At 46.6% G+C, this 16,365-nt stretch overlaps 1 protein-coding gene across 4 annotated transcripts in view; it reads left to right on the top strand.

The window, feature by feature from the left end:
• Positions 1 to 16,365, top strand: part of CEP63 (centrosomal protein 63) — a 395,360-nt gene that overhangs the window by 369,855 nt on the left and 9,140 nt on the right. The gene's annotated exons all lie outside the window — the stretch shown is intronic.

The raw sequence follows: 16,365 nt of genomic DNA on the forward strand, positions 1-16,365 counted from the left end.
GATGTGAAAGACAATTCTATTGTCTAACTGAATCATTAGTCGTTGCTTTTTCAGCATTAGATTTTTCATAAAGTTACATGCTTGAATTATTCGCCTCACCAAAGTAGGAATCCTCAGTAGTCAGTGCTAATATGCTATGTATGGAGATGCTCATAACATTGTAAACAGCTGCAGGCCAAATGTAGTCTGTCCTCCTCATTATGCGAGCAGAACTCTGGCCATTCAAGTGGATAGCCACTGCGCTCAACTTCCCCGAGTGGTATGAACTCCTGATTCAAATGTGGTTACTTCTTCCATTTCCCATGACGTTCTGGTTTTGCAGTGTGAAATAGGGAAATGCATTTTATGAAGTTGTCATCCTTCAATCCGTACCACTCTTGTGGTAAGCAGATGCTGCTCCCAAATCTGCATTATTCTATTGATGGTATCTGAGCAACAAGCATGACTCAAAGACGTGCAATGCGACTGCATGCATGTTAAGGTCTTCGAGAAGCAGGAATATAAACTTTCCGTGGCGCGTGCCCTGGATAAGCATTGGGGTATACAGCACCTTCCCCACACCAGGTCGCCCTCCAGCTCGCCTTCGGTGGGCATATTGTGACGCCACGCCTCCTCTGGGAATAGAGAGAGGTCATCCCAGAGACTGCATGTCAGTCTTGAGTCACCACTAACCTGTAGCTCTGAATGTTGCTGCGGGAAAGCCATCACACCTACTATTCGATTTCCCTGTCAGCAGTGCTGAACCTGTTCAAGACTGCGCTCAGCGCTGACGGGAAAAGGGTGATTGGGAAGAGGTATTTGGGAGAAGGCATACAAGCGGCATTGTTGGTTTTTAGGTACACAGGTAGTCTCATTGTTAGATCAAGGTTCGTTCGTATTTTCTGTAGTCTGTTTGAATTAAAACACAATACTAGTTACTCTCTCTTTTTAAACCATCATAAAGTACGCAAACTTTTTTTCCCATTTACCTGGATTTCACATGAAAGGTAACACAGGAGACATACACAAGATTTACTCTCGTAACTTATGTGCTATGATAAACATTCACTATATCAGTGTCACAGTACCGTTATCTTTCTAGAGCCAAAAGAATCATCGAGTCTGGTCTTCATTTGATGTCCTTCAGGAGGCATTAATGCTTCACAACTTGGGACACCGATTGGAGAGAAAGGTTCATGCAGGATTTGCATACAGCACTACATAGGCCCGAGAGACACTGGGTACAGCACAACTTTGAGTGAGTGACAGAACACCATTACATAGGTGCAGGGGGTGCGATAGGGGTCCTTCTGATCGATACTTCTAACCGCAGATTCCTTTCCTTGAGAATCACCCCCAGGCATCATTCTGGATGTGGAAACTTCCACAAGAGTTCTCCTGCACACCACTAGGTGGTGCCTTGCAGCTCTGCGCCAATGCTGTTCTGCTCTGGAAATGACGGGCGGAGCTTCACATATAGGACATCCAAGTGTGCGGGCAATAGTTCCATTCCTTTCTTTCCTCAATCTGGTGAAAAACCAGGGAGAAACTCCAGATCAGAATCTGCAGTTTCTCCCTGGTTTTTGACCAGATTTTTTCTATGAAATTTTATTCGGTGTGCAAGGGAAATGTCACACTCATACCTTTCACCATCCCCCAACGACTGGCGGAGGACCATCTGTACATTTTGCGGCAGGAAATGCTAGCCCTTTTGGTTAAAGGGGCTATTGAGAGGGTGCCGTCGTCAGAAGTAGATCATGATCGTTATTTCTGCTACGTTTAGGTGCCCAAGAATAACGCAGCCCTTTGTCCCATTTCAATCCTGCACCCTCTCAATACCTTTCTTCAGACGTAAAAATTCTAGATTATCACACTAACCCAGGTCTTTGCTGCCCTCGACCCTGGAGAATAGATGGTGTCAGACCTGTAGATACATATTTCAGTATCCTCGTCATGCAGACCCATCAATGCCATTTGCAGTTCATAGTGGGACAGGAGCATTTTCAGTTTGCTGTGATCCTTTTTGGTCGCACCAGTGCCCTTCAAATGGTCACAAAAGTGGTGCAGGTGGCAGCAGTAGACCGTACAAAGTCTAAGGTACGAGTGGGAGCCTGAAGCTGGACGCTTTAGACCTCTGTTTTTTGATGAAGAGTGGTGGACTACTTTAGAGGCCTGTTTAGCTGTGTTTGGCACTGCCTTGCCCACCTTGCTCCATTTTGCCCCATCTGCGTCCCTTGATTTTCTTGACCATACTCTGTTTCGGGTCTCCATTAATAAAACTATTCTAGGTGACTTGAATGCCCGTTTTCAGAGTTGATGGAGGTTGGCTGCTTGTTGTTAGCTGACAGACAGCCAGCTGCAGAAACCATCTCTTGACACTGCACTATATACGTTGATTGCTAGGTGGCAAGGTTTCTGGGGGCAGCTGGCAGGAGGCAACAGACCAACGCAGTTTGCACACACGGGGACACAGACCAATTACATCAAGTCTACCTATTGCCCTTCAGATCACTGGACACTATTTGTTAGTATTGCTTGGGAAAATGGGCACAAAGAAACCTGTACCCCACAACAAACCTATGGAGCCACAGGGGACCACTTTGGACACAATTCTCGTCTGTGCTATGTGTGTAATCACCAAAGAAACAGACCTAGCTGAGCGACGATTGTTGCTTGACCTAGCAGACTCTTCTTTGGTCCACCTTACTTCTACTAACTCTTTGGAAGCATGCATCCCTGTTGTCTCCCGTATGACAGTTGTTTGTCTGTCACCCGCTATGATTGCAGGCACCAACATCCCTCCCACTCAGCATGTTAGTAGTCAGCACAATAGTCCTCTTCCTGCAGCCAGCACACCGTCAACAGCCATTAGGACAGGCTCCAAACCACCAGTCAGGAGGAAGAGAAAAGTGGGAACTGAGGAACCTCAAGCTCTGCCATTTAACCCATATTGCATGACCGCTGCCCAGCTACCTTCAAGCACTCAAGCTACTATTGCTGGTGTGTCCAATAGGGATAAGGTCATGGGCATGGACTAGGGTGTGTTGCATGTTAGACTTAGATCTCTGTTTAAGTCTTCCATTAGCCCTCTACTTGAGCAAATAGGAGCGCTTGAGAAAGAGGTAGTTACATTTTCGGCCCTAGGAGAGGACACCAGGGGCATAGGGAGGCGTTTTTTGAATCCTTCCCACCCCAGTTGTTCCTTCTGTTTGTCCGGTCCTACTTGTCACCCACGTTCAGGCCTGGCTTTTGAGGGTTGTCCTGCAGGGTCCAGTGTTCGTCCAGAGCCACTGTCTTGGCTCCCACCTCCTTTCCCGACTATTGAAGCTCACAAGCCTCTTTGGAACAAGTAGGGAACAAGGCCAGTACTAGCGCTAACAGACTGAGACTGCTGGCATGGGGGGTCATAGAGAAACAGCCACTACCACAGCTGTGCCCTTACGGGAAACGTTTTGTGACAGTATTAATCCGCCACCCGATGCCTGTCTGTATGTAGTTATTGTAAGAAACTGGCTCTATATGTACTGCACCAAAGTGAGGTACGGTGTGCATAGAGTCCTAGGGTCTCCAAAGGTTTGGCAGAGGTTAAATTTAGATAGAACCTTACTCTCTAAAATGGTAGCTTGGTCGAGCAGTAAGGCAGTATCAGAGGACAGTGTAAAGCATTTGATGTACACACTCGGTCAGCAAATGGTCTCACACACTCAAGAACTGAACTCTAGGCTAATTGTTTTGTATAAAAAATATACTGTTGTTTTATTTCTAGAACCAAGCAAGCCTGGTACAGGTAAGCATATAAATACTTTGCAGTAGTAAATTACTCGTACGGACACAGTTCAAAATTGCAGTATGACTTGTACTGGTTTTGGTTACAGTTTTAAGTAAGCAGTTTGCAACACATTGCAGGTATAGTACATTCAAATGAATGGGCTTTTTAAGAAAAATGCAGTTAATTAATTTTCAGATTACTTTTGCCAACACAGGACTGGATCCTAGATTCAGCCCTGGGACATTTCCTGAAAACAGGTGAGTAAATGCGTTTTGGTTAAAGGTACAATTTTTAAGGAATATTATTGCATTCCAAAAGTTGACACTTTTTCACATAGAATCACCAATGTTATCCTATGGGAGGAAATTCACTTAGCAGGTAAGTTACTTTTGAGTTACTTTTGTAATCCAGTGCTGAACTCTTAGATTCAGCACTGGGACATCTACTTAAAACAGGTAAGTAATTAAGTCTTCACAGTTTGTATGATTTTTAAAGAATATTCTTGTATTTCAAAAGTTGACACTTAAAAACGTTTTCACAAGGAATCCCCAATGTTATCCTACGGAAGGAAATTCAGTTCACAGGTAAGTTACTTTTTAGTTACTTTTCTTACTCAGTGCTGGTCACCTGGGTTCATCACTGGGACCTTTCCTGCAAACAGTTGAGAAAATTCGGTTAGGTTATTTGTGCGATTTTTAAGGAATATTCTTAATTTTCAGAAGTCGACACTTAGAAACATTTTGGGAGAAAAAGTGTCAATGTTATCCTATAAGGAAAAGTGATTTATCGGTCTCGAGGTAAGTAATCAGTCTTCTGAGTTAGGCTTCTGGGGTTAGACTGAGGGGTCTCCCAGGGTCAGTGATGCACTGTTGTTGCACAACCAGTGGCACTAGGGCGGCCGGGTGCAGAGTGTTGAGGCTCAATGTTATCCTATAGAGGATAGGGGGGCTCTGGTTGGTGGCAGCTGGCAAGCAGGCCACGGGGTTGTGGGAGCAAAGCTCCGAGGGTTAAGTTCAGGGCAAGTTGGGGACCAAGTTAGCACCAAAGGGGCACCCTCAGCGGCGCTAGGGCAGCCGGGTGCAGGGTCCTGTTATGAGGTCGGGTGCCCTTATGATTTCAATGGAGATTCTCCGGGACAAAGAAACACTGCAGGCTCGGGGACGAAGATCTTCCAGGAGTGACCATCACTTCGACAGGTAAGTTGGGATGTAGAGGAATGGTTAGGCACCACTGGGTTGGACACACAAGGCCGTGGGGCGTCGAGTGCAGGGGTGCCTTTGGATGTCGGATGTTCTTACCTGCTCTGGTCGCGGAAGGGGGGGTCTCCTGAATTGAGGCTGCAGGCGTCGTTTGGACACTTTAGTCAGGTCAGGGGTCACCGGATCTCGGGTCAGGATCGCCGGGGGGATCTCCTTGTGGTGTTTGTTCATTTTTTTTAATCAAACCCTATTGCATGCCCTTTGTCTGGGGCTGGTGACTCCCGTATGGAGATAAGACACCAGTCCCAAAAACCTGTAAGAGTATTTAATCATTTTGCGCCGCTGGGAGGCTTAAAGGATTTTGACTGACTCATTAATGCTTAAGTTGAAGCACATGGTAGACAATAGGGTCTCCTCCAGCTAGCTGACTCCGTCCCCCATCAACAGTTAGATAAGTTTAACGTCCTGCCCCATTCACCTGGCCACGAGTCTAGATCAGAACTCAAGCAGGTGTTCATATCACACAGGGGTCCAACTTTCTCCATATTAACATCACACCCTCCCACCCCCAACCCCTGCTCCCATTTTTTTTTAAGTTTTACTACAAACACTAAGGTGTGTGAGGCACTCCCCAAAGGCTGCTCTGCTGGAATGTAGCTGGTCTTCACTATAAACTAAGCGACCCAGATTGGCTCACTTATGTGAACAATTTTCATATATGCCTTTTTTAAGAAACTTCGCTAACTCAACCTGCTTTCTGCCCAGGCTGTTTTACTTTTTTCACTGCCGCTGTGCCGTCCCTCTCTGGCAGAGCCTCTGGAGGTCTATTGGTCTGGGTAAAGATCTTCCCACAATGTAACGCACAATGTAATTATAAAAATTGTGTATTTCCCTTGAGGGAATTGGACAAGAAACCCTTCACACATGTAATCTGTGTAACCGCCCCCCTAGTGAGACATAAGAAGCCTCCCATGCTTGTAACTGTGGATCACTACTTAGCCAAAAGGTGGGGAAATGTTTCCTATCCTGATAGGGGGTGGTTTTAATATCATGTTTGAGCCCCTAGAATGTATGAGACTCATACCAGATGAGGAAGATGAACAGAGGGGTTTTCCTACTATTGACTCAGCATGCATTTCCCACATGGTCGCAGCTGGTCAACTAACTTCTTTGACTTTTTCCCACGGCCTGGGTGCCTGTAATGGTAGGTCCTTGTTGGACCAGCATTGATCACCTTCTTTCACAACAGACTTGAATATTAGCCTGACTGATTATTTTTTATTGTATATTTCTATCTGGCACAAAATTAATGGCTTTAAAGTAGATGCTAGGTCTGACTGCGATCATTTTGCACCCCTATACTCTGTGGTAGAATCACCATGGTCACTGCCCCCAAGGCATTGTCCACTCTGTAGTAGTTGATAATCTTTCACATTCTCTGCACACTGGCTTTTTCTACATGACCCAAACCCTGGCTGCCACAGAGAGTTTAAAACCAGGTAGGTGGTGAGAGTATGTAGCCTTACGGCTAGAGCAGTCGACTTTGAAGCTGTGGAACTGGGTTTGAGTCTCGGCAATGATGCTCGACATCCTGTGATTCTGGGCAAATCACTTAATCTCCCCGTGCCTAACACAAATTAATGTGTCCATCTGCAACAAAACTGGTGCTCATGTAAAGCGCTCTGATACCCGACTTCTCGGGTCAAGTTTGCACTATATAAAACTCTTTAAAAAAAAAAAACGTAAAAAAGGTAAGGCGCCTGGGCCTGATAAAATACCGGGAGATTTATTCCATCGGGACCAACAATTTGGGTACCTTACATTAACATGTTGTCCAACTCTGTCATTGCATGTGACCACGTTCCATATACCTATTAGGGGCCAAAATAATACCAGTTTATAAGAAAACGGACAAAGGTTTTCTCTCTAACTATAGGCTCATAAGCCTTTTAGATAATCTTCAAAAGGTTTTTGCTTGCTGGGTCCTTAATTAATTGGAAGATTGGATGCTGCAAAACAACATGTTCGAGGCATATGAGCTGCAGATTGTACACTTAGCATAGGTCGCCATCTGGTGTTGGGCCCGGATGTTTGCAGTTTGTTTTTCTTCTTGGACAGTCTTTGGAAGTCACGAGTTTGGTGACTCCTCCTTCGGTCCGTACTGCGCATGGGCTTCGGCTCCATCCTCAGATTGTGTTTTTTCCGCCATCGGGCTCGGATGTGATACTTCGTGCTCCGGCTTCGAACTTCTACGGTTCCAGCCTCGACGGAAAATCCTCGATTCTTCGAGTTCCTTCATCATCTTCATCTCTCGAAGCGGCACTTTTCTCCATCCCGTACATCGACACCGGCCTTCGGGCCCTCCGCGACTCCGGTCCCGGCCGATGGAAAGGACTCCGTTCAAAAAGTGCCCAAAATGTGGGTCTAAATTTCCCCACACCGACCTCCATCAGGTGTGTAACCTTTGCCTCTCTCCGGAACACGAGGCTAGAGACTGCCCCGCCTGCAAGTCTTTTCGATCGAAGAAGACCATCCGAGATCGAAGAGCTCGACGCACCATGGCGCACTCATCCTCTGCAGCTCCACCGGACATCTTCGGAGACGACGCCGAAGCTTCGGGGCAAACACACACCGAGCAGGAGGAAGACGTCGTCAGCGCTTCCGAGGCCGACGACTCCGACGTGGAGGACGTTACACCAGCGCAGCGGGCCGTGAGTACTATGCCCCCTCCCACCCCCGCGCCGAAAACCAAAGAGACTCAGGTTACTCCCTCGCCTGCCGGCCTGGGCAAAACCAAAACCAAAACTTCGATCACCCCACCTTCGGGCCCGGTGTCGAAGCACCCAAAGTCTCATGGCAGCTCGGGATCGAGCCAGCCGACACCCGGTGCCGAAAAACAGCATCCGGCACCGAAGACTGCAAAATCCAGCTCGACTCCGAAACCACCGGTGCCGAAGCCTGGACACTCGGTGCCGACCAAACACAAACACAAATCTGTCGGCACCGACGCTCCGGCGCCGAAACATCATTCGACGCCGAAACACCCGGAGACCTCAAAAAAGCATGGCGCACACAGACCATCGAAACCCCCGGTTCCAAAATCACCGGTGCCGACAGACGACTCGACACCGTTGGCTCTGTTTACACCAGACCCTTTACAAAAGACTTTGTCCAAAGATCCAAAGACTGGGCTTTTGACTTTAACTACCAAGAAAAGACGCCTTGATGCTCCGGCTCCTCCTCCTCCACCCAAAAGGAAGGACTCTGCTACTTCTCCCCTCAGAGTGCCCTCCCCACCACCGCCTCCCCTACCCCCTCCACCTCCTCCACCGCCTCCACCTCACAGGTCTCCGCCACCTTTACCTCACTACGATCCGGCCCCATCCCCAGATCCGGATGATGGGGACCCGGACAATTACCCGGCGGACGCCCCAATGGATCCCACTCCACCAGGGACCCCAGATCCATGGGAGGATTACAATAACCCTGATATACCCAATGTACCTCAGGACGACCTATACCCATCAAGGCCGTCTCCTCCAGAGGACTCCTTAGGGTTTCATCATTTAGTGCAGAGAGCAGCACACTACCATGGGGTGGACATGCACAGTGAACCAGTAGAAGAAGACTTCCTACTGGATACATTTGATATACAAGACAAATCTACTTCCATTTTACCCATGCTTAAGGGTGTCACCAAGCACGCTACAGAGGTGTTCAAAGACCCTGTCAGAGCCAGAGTACTGAACCCTAGAATAGAGAAGAAGTACAAGGCGGCACCCACAGACCCTGCTTACATCAAGGGCCCTGCTCCCCTAGATTCCCTAGTTGTCTCCACAGCTAGAAAGCGGGCTAACTCCCAATCCTCAGGAGATGCCCCACCGCCAGACAAGGAATCTAAACTTCTGGACGCGTCTGGTAAACGCACCGCCTCCCAAGCTGCAAACATGTGGCGCATTGCAAACACACAAGCACTGCTTGCGCGATATGATAGAGCACACTATGACGAACTAGAGGCTCTTATGCAGCACCTTCCAGAAAAATACAAGCACAAGGCTCATGACCTCATACAGGAGGGTAAACTAATTACAAACACCTCCATTAAGTGTGCCCTCGATGCAGCCGACACTGCTTCTAGGGCCATAAATACCAGTGTCCTGCTTCGCCGCCACGCCTGGCTCAGGATCTCAGGGTTCAAGCCTGAAGTCCAGGCATCCATACTCAATCACCCCTTTGACCAGGAAACACTCTTTGGGCCAAAGGTAGACGAAGCGCTCGAAAAGATGAAGAAAGACACAGACACAGCAAAGTCTATGGGGGCACTCCAAACACAAGCCTCCAAACGTTCCTTTCGACGCTCGTCCTTTCGTGGCACAGGCAGAGGCTCCTCCACCGATAACGCCTCTACCTCCTACAAGTCCCCTCCTCAAAATACCTTTTCAAAGGGCAATCAGAGAGGTGGTTTCAGGGGTAACAACAATAAGGGCAGGGGCAAAACCAACAACACCCGTTCTGCCACCCCCCCCGCACAATGACTCCCCTCCGCTCCCCCCAGACCATTCCACTCCGGTCGGGGGCAGACTACAAAACTTTATCCACGTATGGGAGTCCATAACATCGGACAAATGGGTGACCCAAATCATTCGGTCAGGGTACTGTCTAGAGCTAACATCTACCCCACCCAATATCCCACCAAGGCACCGTCCAATGTCTCAAGAACATTCCACACTGCTCAAACAAGAGGTACTTTCACTCCTGCAAAAACATGCTATAGAGCAGGTCCCCGTCAACCAACGAAATCTAGGGGTCTACTCTCTATATTTCTTAATACCAAAGAGAGACGAGACCCTCAGACCCATTCTGGACCTCCGGCCTCTAAATGCCTACATACACTCAGACCATTTTCACATGGTCACTCTACAACAAGTCCTCCCACTCCTCTGCCAGGGAGACTTTCTCACAACCTTGGATCTGAAAGACGCATACTTTCACATTCCAATACACCCCTCTCACAGGAAATACCTCAGGTTCGTGGTGGACGGGCAACATTACCAATTCACGGTTCTCCCCTTCGGGGTCACCACTGCACCACGAGTGTTTACCAAATGCCTAGCAGTAGTAGCAGCACACCTCAGACGTCAACACATTCACGTCTTCCCTTACTTAGACGACTGGCTGATAAAAGCCACGTCCTACCACCAATGTGTGCAACATACAAACAGCACCATCCAACTGCTCCACCAGCTAGGCTTCACGGTGAACTACCAAAAGTCCCACCTCATACCATCTCACACAAAGCAATATCTCGGGGCCACTATAGACACCTCCAAAGGTATTGCCTATCCAAACTCAGCCAGAATCACAAGCATTCAAGCCTTACGCAAAACATTCCTTCCCCAACACTCTCTTCCAGCAAGAGTGTTCATGAAGCTCATAGGAATGATGGCGTCTTGCATATTTATAGTGCCCCATGCAAGACTCCACATGCGTCCACTTCAAGAGTGCCTAGCACAACAGTGGAACCAGGCCCAGGGTCAGCTGACGGATCTGGTGTTGGTGGACGGCCGCACACATCACTCTCTGCAGTGGTGGAACACCACAAACCTTTCCAAAGGACGGCCGTTCCTGGACCCGGTTCCTCAGGTGATTCTAACAGCGGACGCATCGCTCTCCGGCTGGGGAGCGCACCTCCTACACCTCACAATGCAAGGTCTATGGACGCCACAGCAAAAATCGCTCCACATCAACCATCTGGAGCTCTTGGCGATCTTTCTAGCCCTAAAATCTTTCCAAAAACAAATTTCGGGCAAAGCAGTCCTCATTCGCACAGACAACATGACTGCGATGTATTATATACAAAAACAGGGGGGGACACACTCTCCCCAGCTCTCCCGCTTAGCCCAGAGCATATGGAGATGGGCAATTCCCCAAAACATCTTTCTCCTGGCACAGCACGTTCCAGGAGTACAAAACACCATAGCAGATCTGCTCAGCAGACAAACGCAACAACTACACGAATGGGAACTGCATCCACAAGTTCTTCACCCATTCTTCAAACAGTGGGGCATCCTCAAATAGACCTCTTCGCCACCCACGAAAACAAAAAATGCCCAAGCTTCGCCGCCAGATACCCACACCCATTGTCCAAGGGCAATGCGATATGGATGAACTGGTCAGGCAGATTTGCATACGCCTTTCCACCTCTCCCACTAATTCCATTAGTGGTCAGGAAGCTACAACAGCACTCCCTCACACTCATTCTGGTAGCTCCAACATGGGCCAGGCAGCCGTGGTACACCACGCTACTACAACTATCAGTGGTACCACATCAAAAACTGCACCTTTCCCCATGCCTCCTAACCCAGAACCATGGAGAAATCAGGCACCCGGACCCAGCTCAGCTCAACCTGGCGATCTGGCTCCTGAAATCTTAGAATTCGGATACCTTAATCTTCCCCCTGATTGCATGAACATCATCATGGAAGCCAGACGTCCTACCACTAGAGCATGCTATGCCGCAAAGTGGAAAAGATTTGTAATTTACTGCCGTAACAATACAATCAACCCCCTAGATGCATCCATACAGCACATCATATGCTATCTGCTCCATCTTCACAGGTGTAACCTGGCATATTCATCCATACGCCTACACCTAGCAGCGATCGCTGCTTATCTACAAAACAGGCAGCATTTATCACTCTTCAGAGTGCCCGCTATTAAAGCCTTCATGGAAGGCCTTAAACGAGTAATTCCTCCCAGGGCACCACCTTCCCCTGTATGGAATCTAAATTTAGTTCTTACACGACTAATGGGTCCGCCCTTCGAACCAATGCACAAATGTGAGCTACAGTTTCTCACCTGGAAAACAGCTTTCCTTGTAGCTATCACTTCCCTTAGAAGGGTTGGTGAAATACAAGCGTTCACCATACAGGAACCCTACATACAAATGCATCACAGCAAGGTCCTACTTCGCACAAATCCGAAGTTTCTGCCCAAAGTCATTTCCCCCTTCCACCTCAATCAATCAGTGGAATTACCTGTCTTCTTTTCGCAACCCCAATCTGTTGCAGAAAGGGCCTTACACACACTTGATGTAAAAAGGGCGTTACTATACTACATACAAAGAACGCAACCCTTCAGGAAGACTAAACAATTGTTCGTTTCCTTCTCTCCACCACATAAAGGCAACCCCATTTCAAAATCAGGGATAGCTAGGTGGATTGTAAAATGCATACAAATTTGCTATCAAAAGGCAAAGAGAACATTATCTGTTCCCCCTAAAGCCCACTCTACAAGAAAGTTAGAGGCTTCTATGGCTTTTCTAGGGAATATACCCTTAGATGACATCTGCAAGGCAGCCACATGGTCTACACCGCACACCTTCACAAAACACTACTGTGTAGATGTGCATTCCAAGCAGCAAGCTAGGGTGGGCCAGGCTGTACTAAAGACACTTTTTCAAACAGCTGCAACGGATACCGGTGGTCGCGGCTAAGGTTGGGTACTGCTATATAATCTATGCTAAGTGTACAATCTGCAGCTCATATGCCTCGAACGGAATATGCTACTTACCAGTATGCATCTGTTCTTGGCATGTAGAGCTGCAGAGTTGTACACGCCCACCCGCCTCCCCGGCTACCTGTATCCGTTCCAGTACATCTTATTTAGATACAACACATGGGTTTCTCACTGTTATTACTACGCTCCATCATTTCCCTGTTGGCGAAAAACAATCTGAGGATGGAGCCGAAGCCCATGCGCAGTACGGACCGAAGAAGGAGTCACCAAACTCGTGACTTCCAAAGACTGTCCAAGAAGAAAAACAAACTGCAAACATCCGGGCCCAACACCAGATGGCGACCTATGCTAAGTGTACAACTCTGCAGCTCTACATGCCAAGAACAGATGCATACTGGTAAGTAGCATATTCCTTCGTCACGCTTTCAAGCAGATTTTAGAGCCAGAATAGGGACAGTCGATCAGGTCTTCCCATTGACACTGATCTTATGGAAGTACACTAAGCTAACCAAAGATGATCTATATCAGTGGTCCCCAACCTTTTGTATAAGAACTACTTATGTTCAATGAAAATCATCACAAACTACTATTATTAGTGTTGTAATAGTGACCGCATTACATTAGTGACCACCATATGCAAGATTACCTGCAGCGATCGGATCACCTCAGTGCATTAGTCAGGGTTGCCAATATTAATGGTAAAAAGTGCTTTGTCAGTTTGGAATGCCTCTATGTATCTTATATATGCCAGCCACAGATCCAGTGCCCCTGGTATGAAAGTAATAATATTAGTAATAAGTCTCGCAGCATGATTTACCACTCAAAAATCAGCTTTAAATATATTTTGGAAATTCAACCATTTTTCTTAAAACATCAGCTTATGAATTCTGCAAATACACACATTTTTGCCTTGACTACAGTTTTGGCATACATATATGAATTCAACCAAGCAAAATGTTGTGATTCAGTAGGATTGGATGCACACAGGAGAGCTACTTACAGGTAGCTGGAGAGCTACCCGTAGATCACAAGTTACTCGTTGGAGAAGCCTGATCTATATATTGTCCTTTTTGACCTTAGAGCTGCATTTGATCTTGTTCCAAGATCTCTCCTATGGTGAACACTTCAGTCCATGGGCATTCTACCTTCCCTTCTTAACATCATGGAGAGTCTCCCAATGGGCAATTACGCCCAGGTCAAATGGGACAGTAATGGTGAACTGTCAGAACTCATTCCGGTCAGGAGGGGGGGGGGGGGGGGGTGAGGCATGGATGTGCTCTGGCCCCAATGCTTTTCTCATTATACATAAGTAATATAATTGACCATCGCAATGGTTACCTCAATGATTCCCCAAGTTAAATCTGCTAACCATCCTAGCACTGTTGTTCGCCGATGATACCATCTCGATTTCCCAGACCCCTGAGGGCCTGGAAAAGGTATTGGCCTCCTTTCAATCAAAATTGTACTCGGAAGGGTCTGGAAATAAGCACCTCACAGTCAAAGATAATGATCTTCAACCCATGTAAAATGTATAGGGAGAAAATCAGACTGGAAGACAAAGTCCTAGATATAGTAGCTAGTTCAGAGTATCTGGGAATTAAGCTCGATGATTCACTCTGATGGTGCCCGCATCTAGAGAAGAGCAAGGCCAATCTCACCCACAAAGCAGCTGCCATTATGAAATTCTTTAAGACAGCCCGATCCATGGTCATTTCACCAGATGTTGAGGTCTACTGACCTAAAGGCCAAACTGCCGCACTGTATGGGGCTGAAATACGGGACACTCTTCTGTTACCCATCTAACTGTTGAAGAAAAAACTTTATAAGAGCTTTAAGTTTTCTCCCTAAAGAACCCCCTTAATTCCCCTTTTTATGGACATCCCTCTCAAACAGATTGAGTTCTGTGCTGTCCTGCGACCTCCTTTATTTTAGACTAGGTTGCAGGCTACTGAGGAACTGGACGTATACAGAGAAGCCTTAAAGGGGATTCTGTCAGCAGCTGGTATCAGCAACCTTCAGTCGTTCCAGCACATTTGCCAATGTTTCTGGAAATTGGGCCTAGACGATCTATGGGATAACCCCTGTACAATCACCCAAAGCCCAAAGGGGTTCTCAAAGCAGCATTTTGGGAATATATTCATCTCGCCCTGCACAAACTCATTTCTCTGGTCTCCTCCATTAATAGGTTCATTCTTCATAAGCAATTTTCTACGTATGAAGTATATATAAATTCTATTCAACCATAATTGACTATGTCCCTGCACACAGCTTAGTGGGTTAATGGCTCTAACAATGCTGCTTTGTGCGAGCTGTGCACCAATAATGCTGTTGAAAACATTGAACATGTTGTGTTTTTCTGTCCAACAAGTGTAAAACACAGATGCAAATGGATAAGACCTTTGTGCCTCACCCATGGTTTTCGTACTTTCCAAACAGCACTCCGATTATTTTTGACCAATACTTGGCTTCATATGGTCTTTGGCCGGAGCAGATTTTTGCAAATTGTGTATTTAATTAGAAAGACTAAAGACAAAGACTTTTAATTTGTGTTAATACATGCTGGGGTCTTTGAATAGATGTTTTATTGAGAATATTTATATTTTTTTCCAGCATAGACATATTAGCTTATATCTCGAATGTTCTTTCTGAAATCTTTTATTGCATTTTATTAACGCCTTTTGTGCCTTATACAGTTGCTGCATTATCACTGATTGATTGTCATGCACTTATGCTTGGGGACGAGGGTTTTTTCTCCATGACACCAGGCCCACTAGCTCTCAGGAGTGTTGCTAGCATAGTCGGATGGCATAGTCAACCGTTTTCTAGGTTTTTGTCACTGGTCTTTGCTTGATGCAAATTTTCTGTTGAGCTTTTCTTCCCTCCTGTCCTATGTTGTGCATCATTGTTATTATTACAATGAATTGTGTGATACTGCGTGTTTAATTTATGTACAGCTTTTTAAAATTTGTAACTGAAATAAAGTACCGAGAGAGAGAGACGAGAATTAGATTTCTCCAGGTGGAGCCAGGGACAATCCCTTCACCCTCTATGTACAAGAGGCTATTCTTATTCACAGCAGCTATCCCTTCTATATTGTCATATTTAGCACACATTTTTACTTGGCTCGTCTCATTCCTGGACTGCCGCTATTTCACGGCAGCCATATGAAGTAAATGGTCATAAATGTTCAGTAACTTGGCTATATGATGTTCCCCCCGTCCCCGAATTTGTAATGTTCTCCCTTAGACACTTTAACTTGCTTGGAACTTTTAGAAACATATAAAGTAGCCATAAGTGGATAAAATGTAATATTTCAAAACAAAAAGTGAGTCACATGGAAAATCAGGAAAGCACACCAAACCGGTTTTCAAGTGTCTACCCGTGTTCTCCCATGCCAATAGAAAGCAGGTCTAGATTCTGTCTGTTGAGCTGTAATGTTGCTCAGAGAAGATGTTTTCTTGCTTCGGAGATGTTACAATGACATTGTACAAAGCCAACAGAATGTTACAGCTCCAAGGCCATAAAAGCACCACTCTGCCCGATCCAGCCCCTGTGTGTTAGAATTTGTGAGTGCTAAGGGTGCGAGGTCCAATGGTAATGTAAGATCACATGTGTTGTTTTGGCATTTATGACATGGGGCAAACGGCTTTCTGCTGTCAAGAGTTCAAACCAATGCTCATAAATTAATGGTGGACCCAGGAGTTCCATATCTTGTGTGTGGTTGTTGAACTAGACCGCCAACAGTGCTATGCTCGTGTTGAATATACCTTGAAAGCCTGGCACTCTAGGACCTTAAGGCTAAGACGAGTTAGCACCAGCTCACGGGTACTGGGACTGTCACTGGATCAGCATAAAAGAAACATAAGAAGAGTTTGAAACCTTGGAGAATTCCTGTTCTAC

This window comes from Triturus cristatus, chromosome 11 (genome assembly GCF_964204655.1).
Source record: "Triturus cristatus chromosome 11, aTriCri1.1, whole genome shotgun sequence".
NCBI classification, from domain to species: Eukaryota; Metazoa; Chordata; class Amphibia; order Caudata; family Salamandridae; genus Triturus; species Triturus cristatus.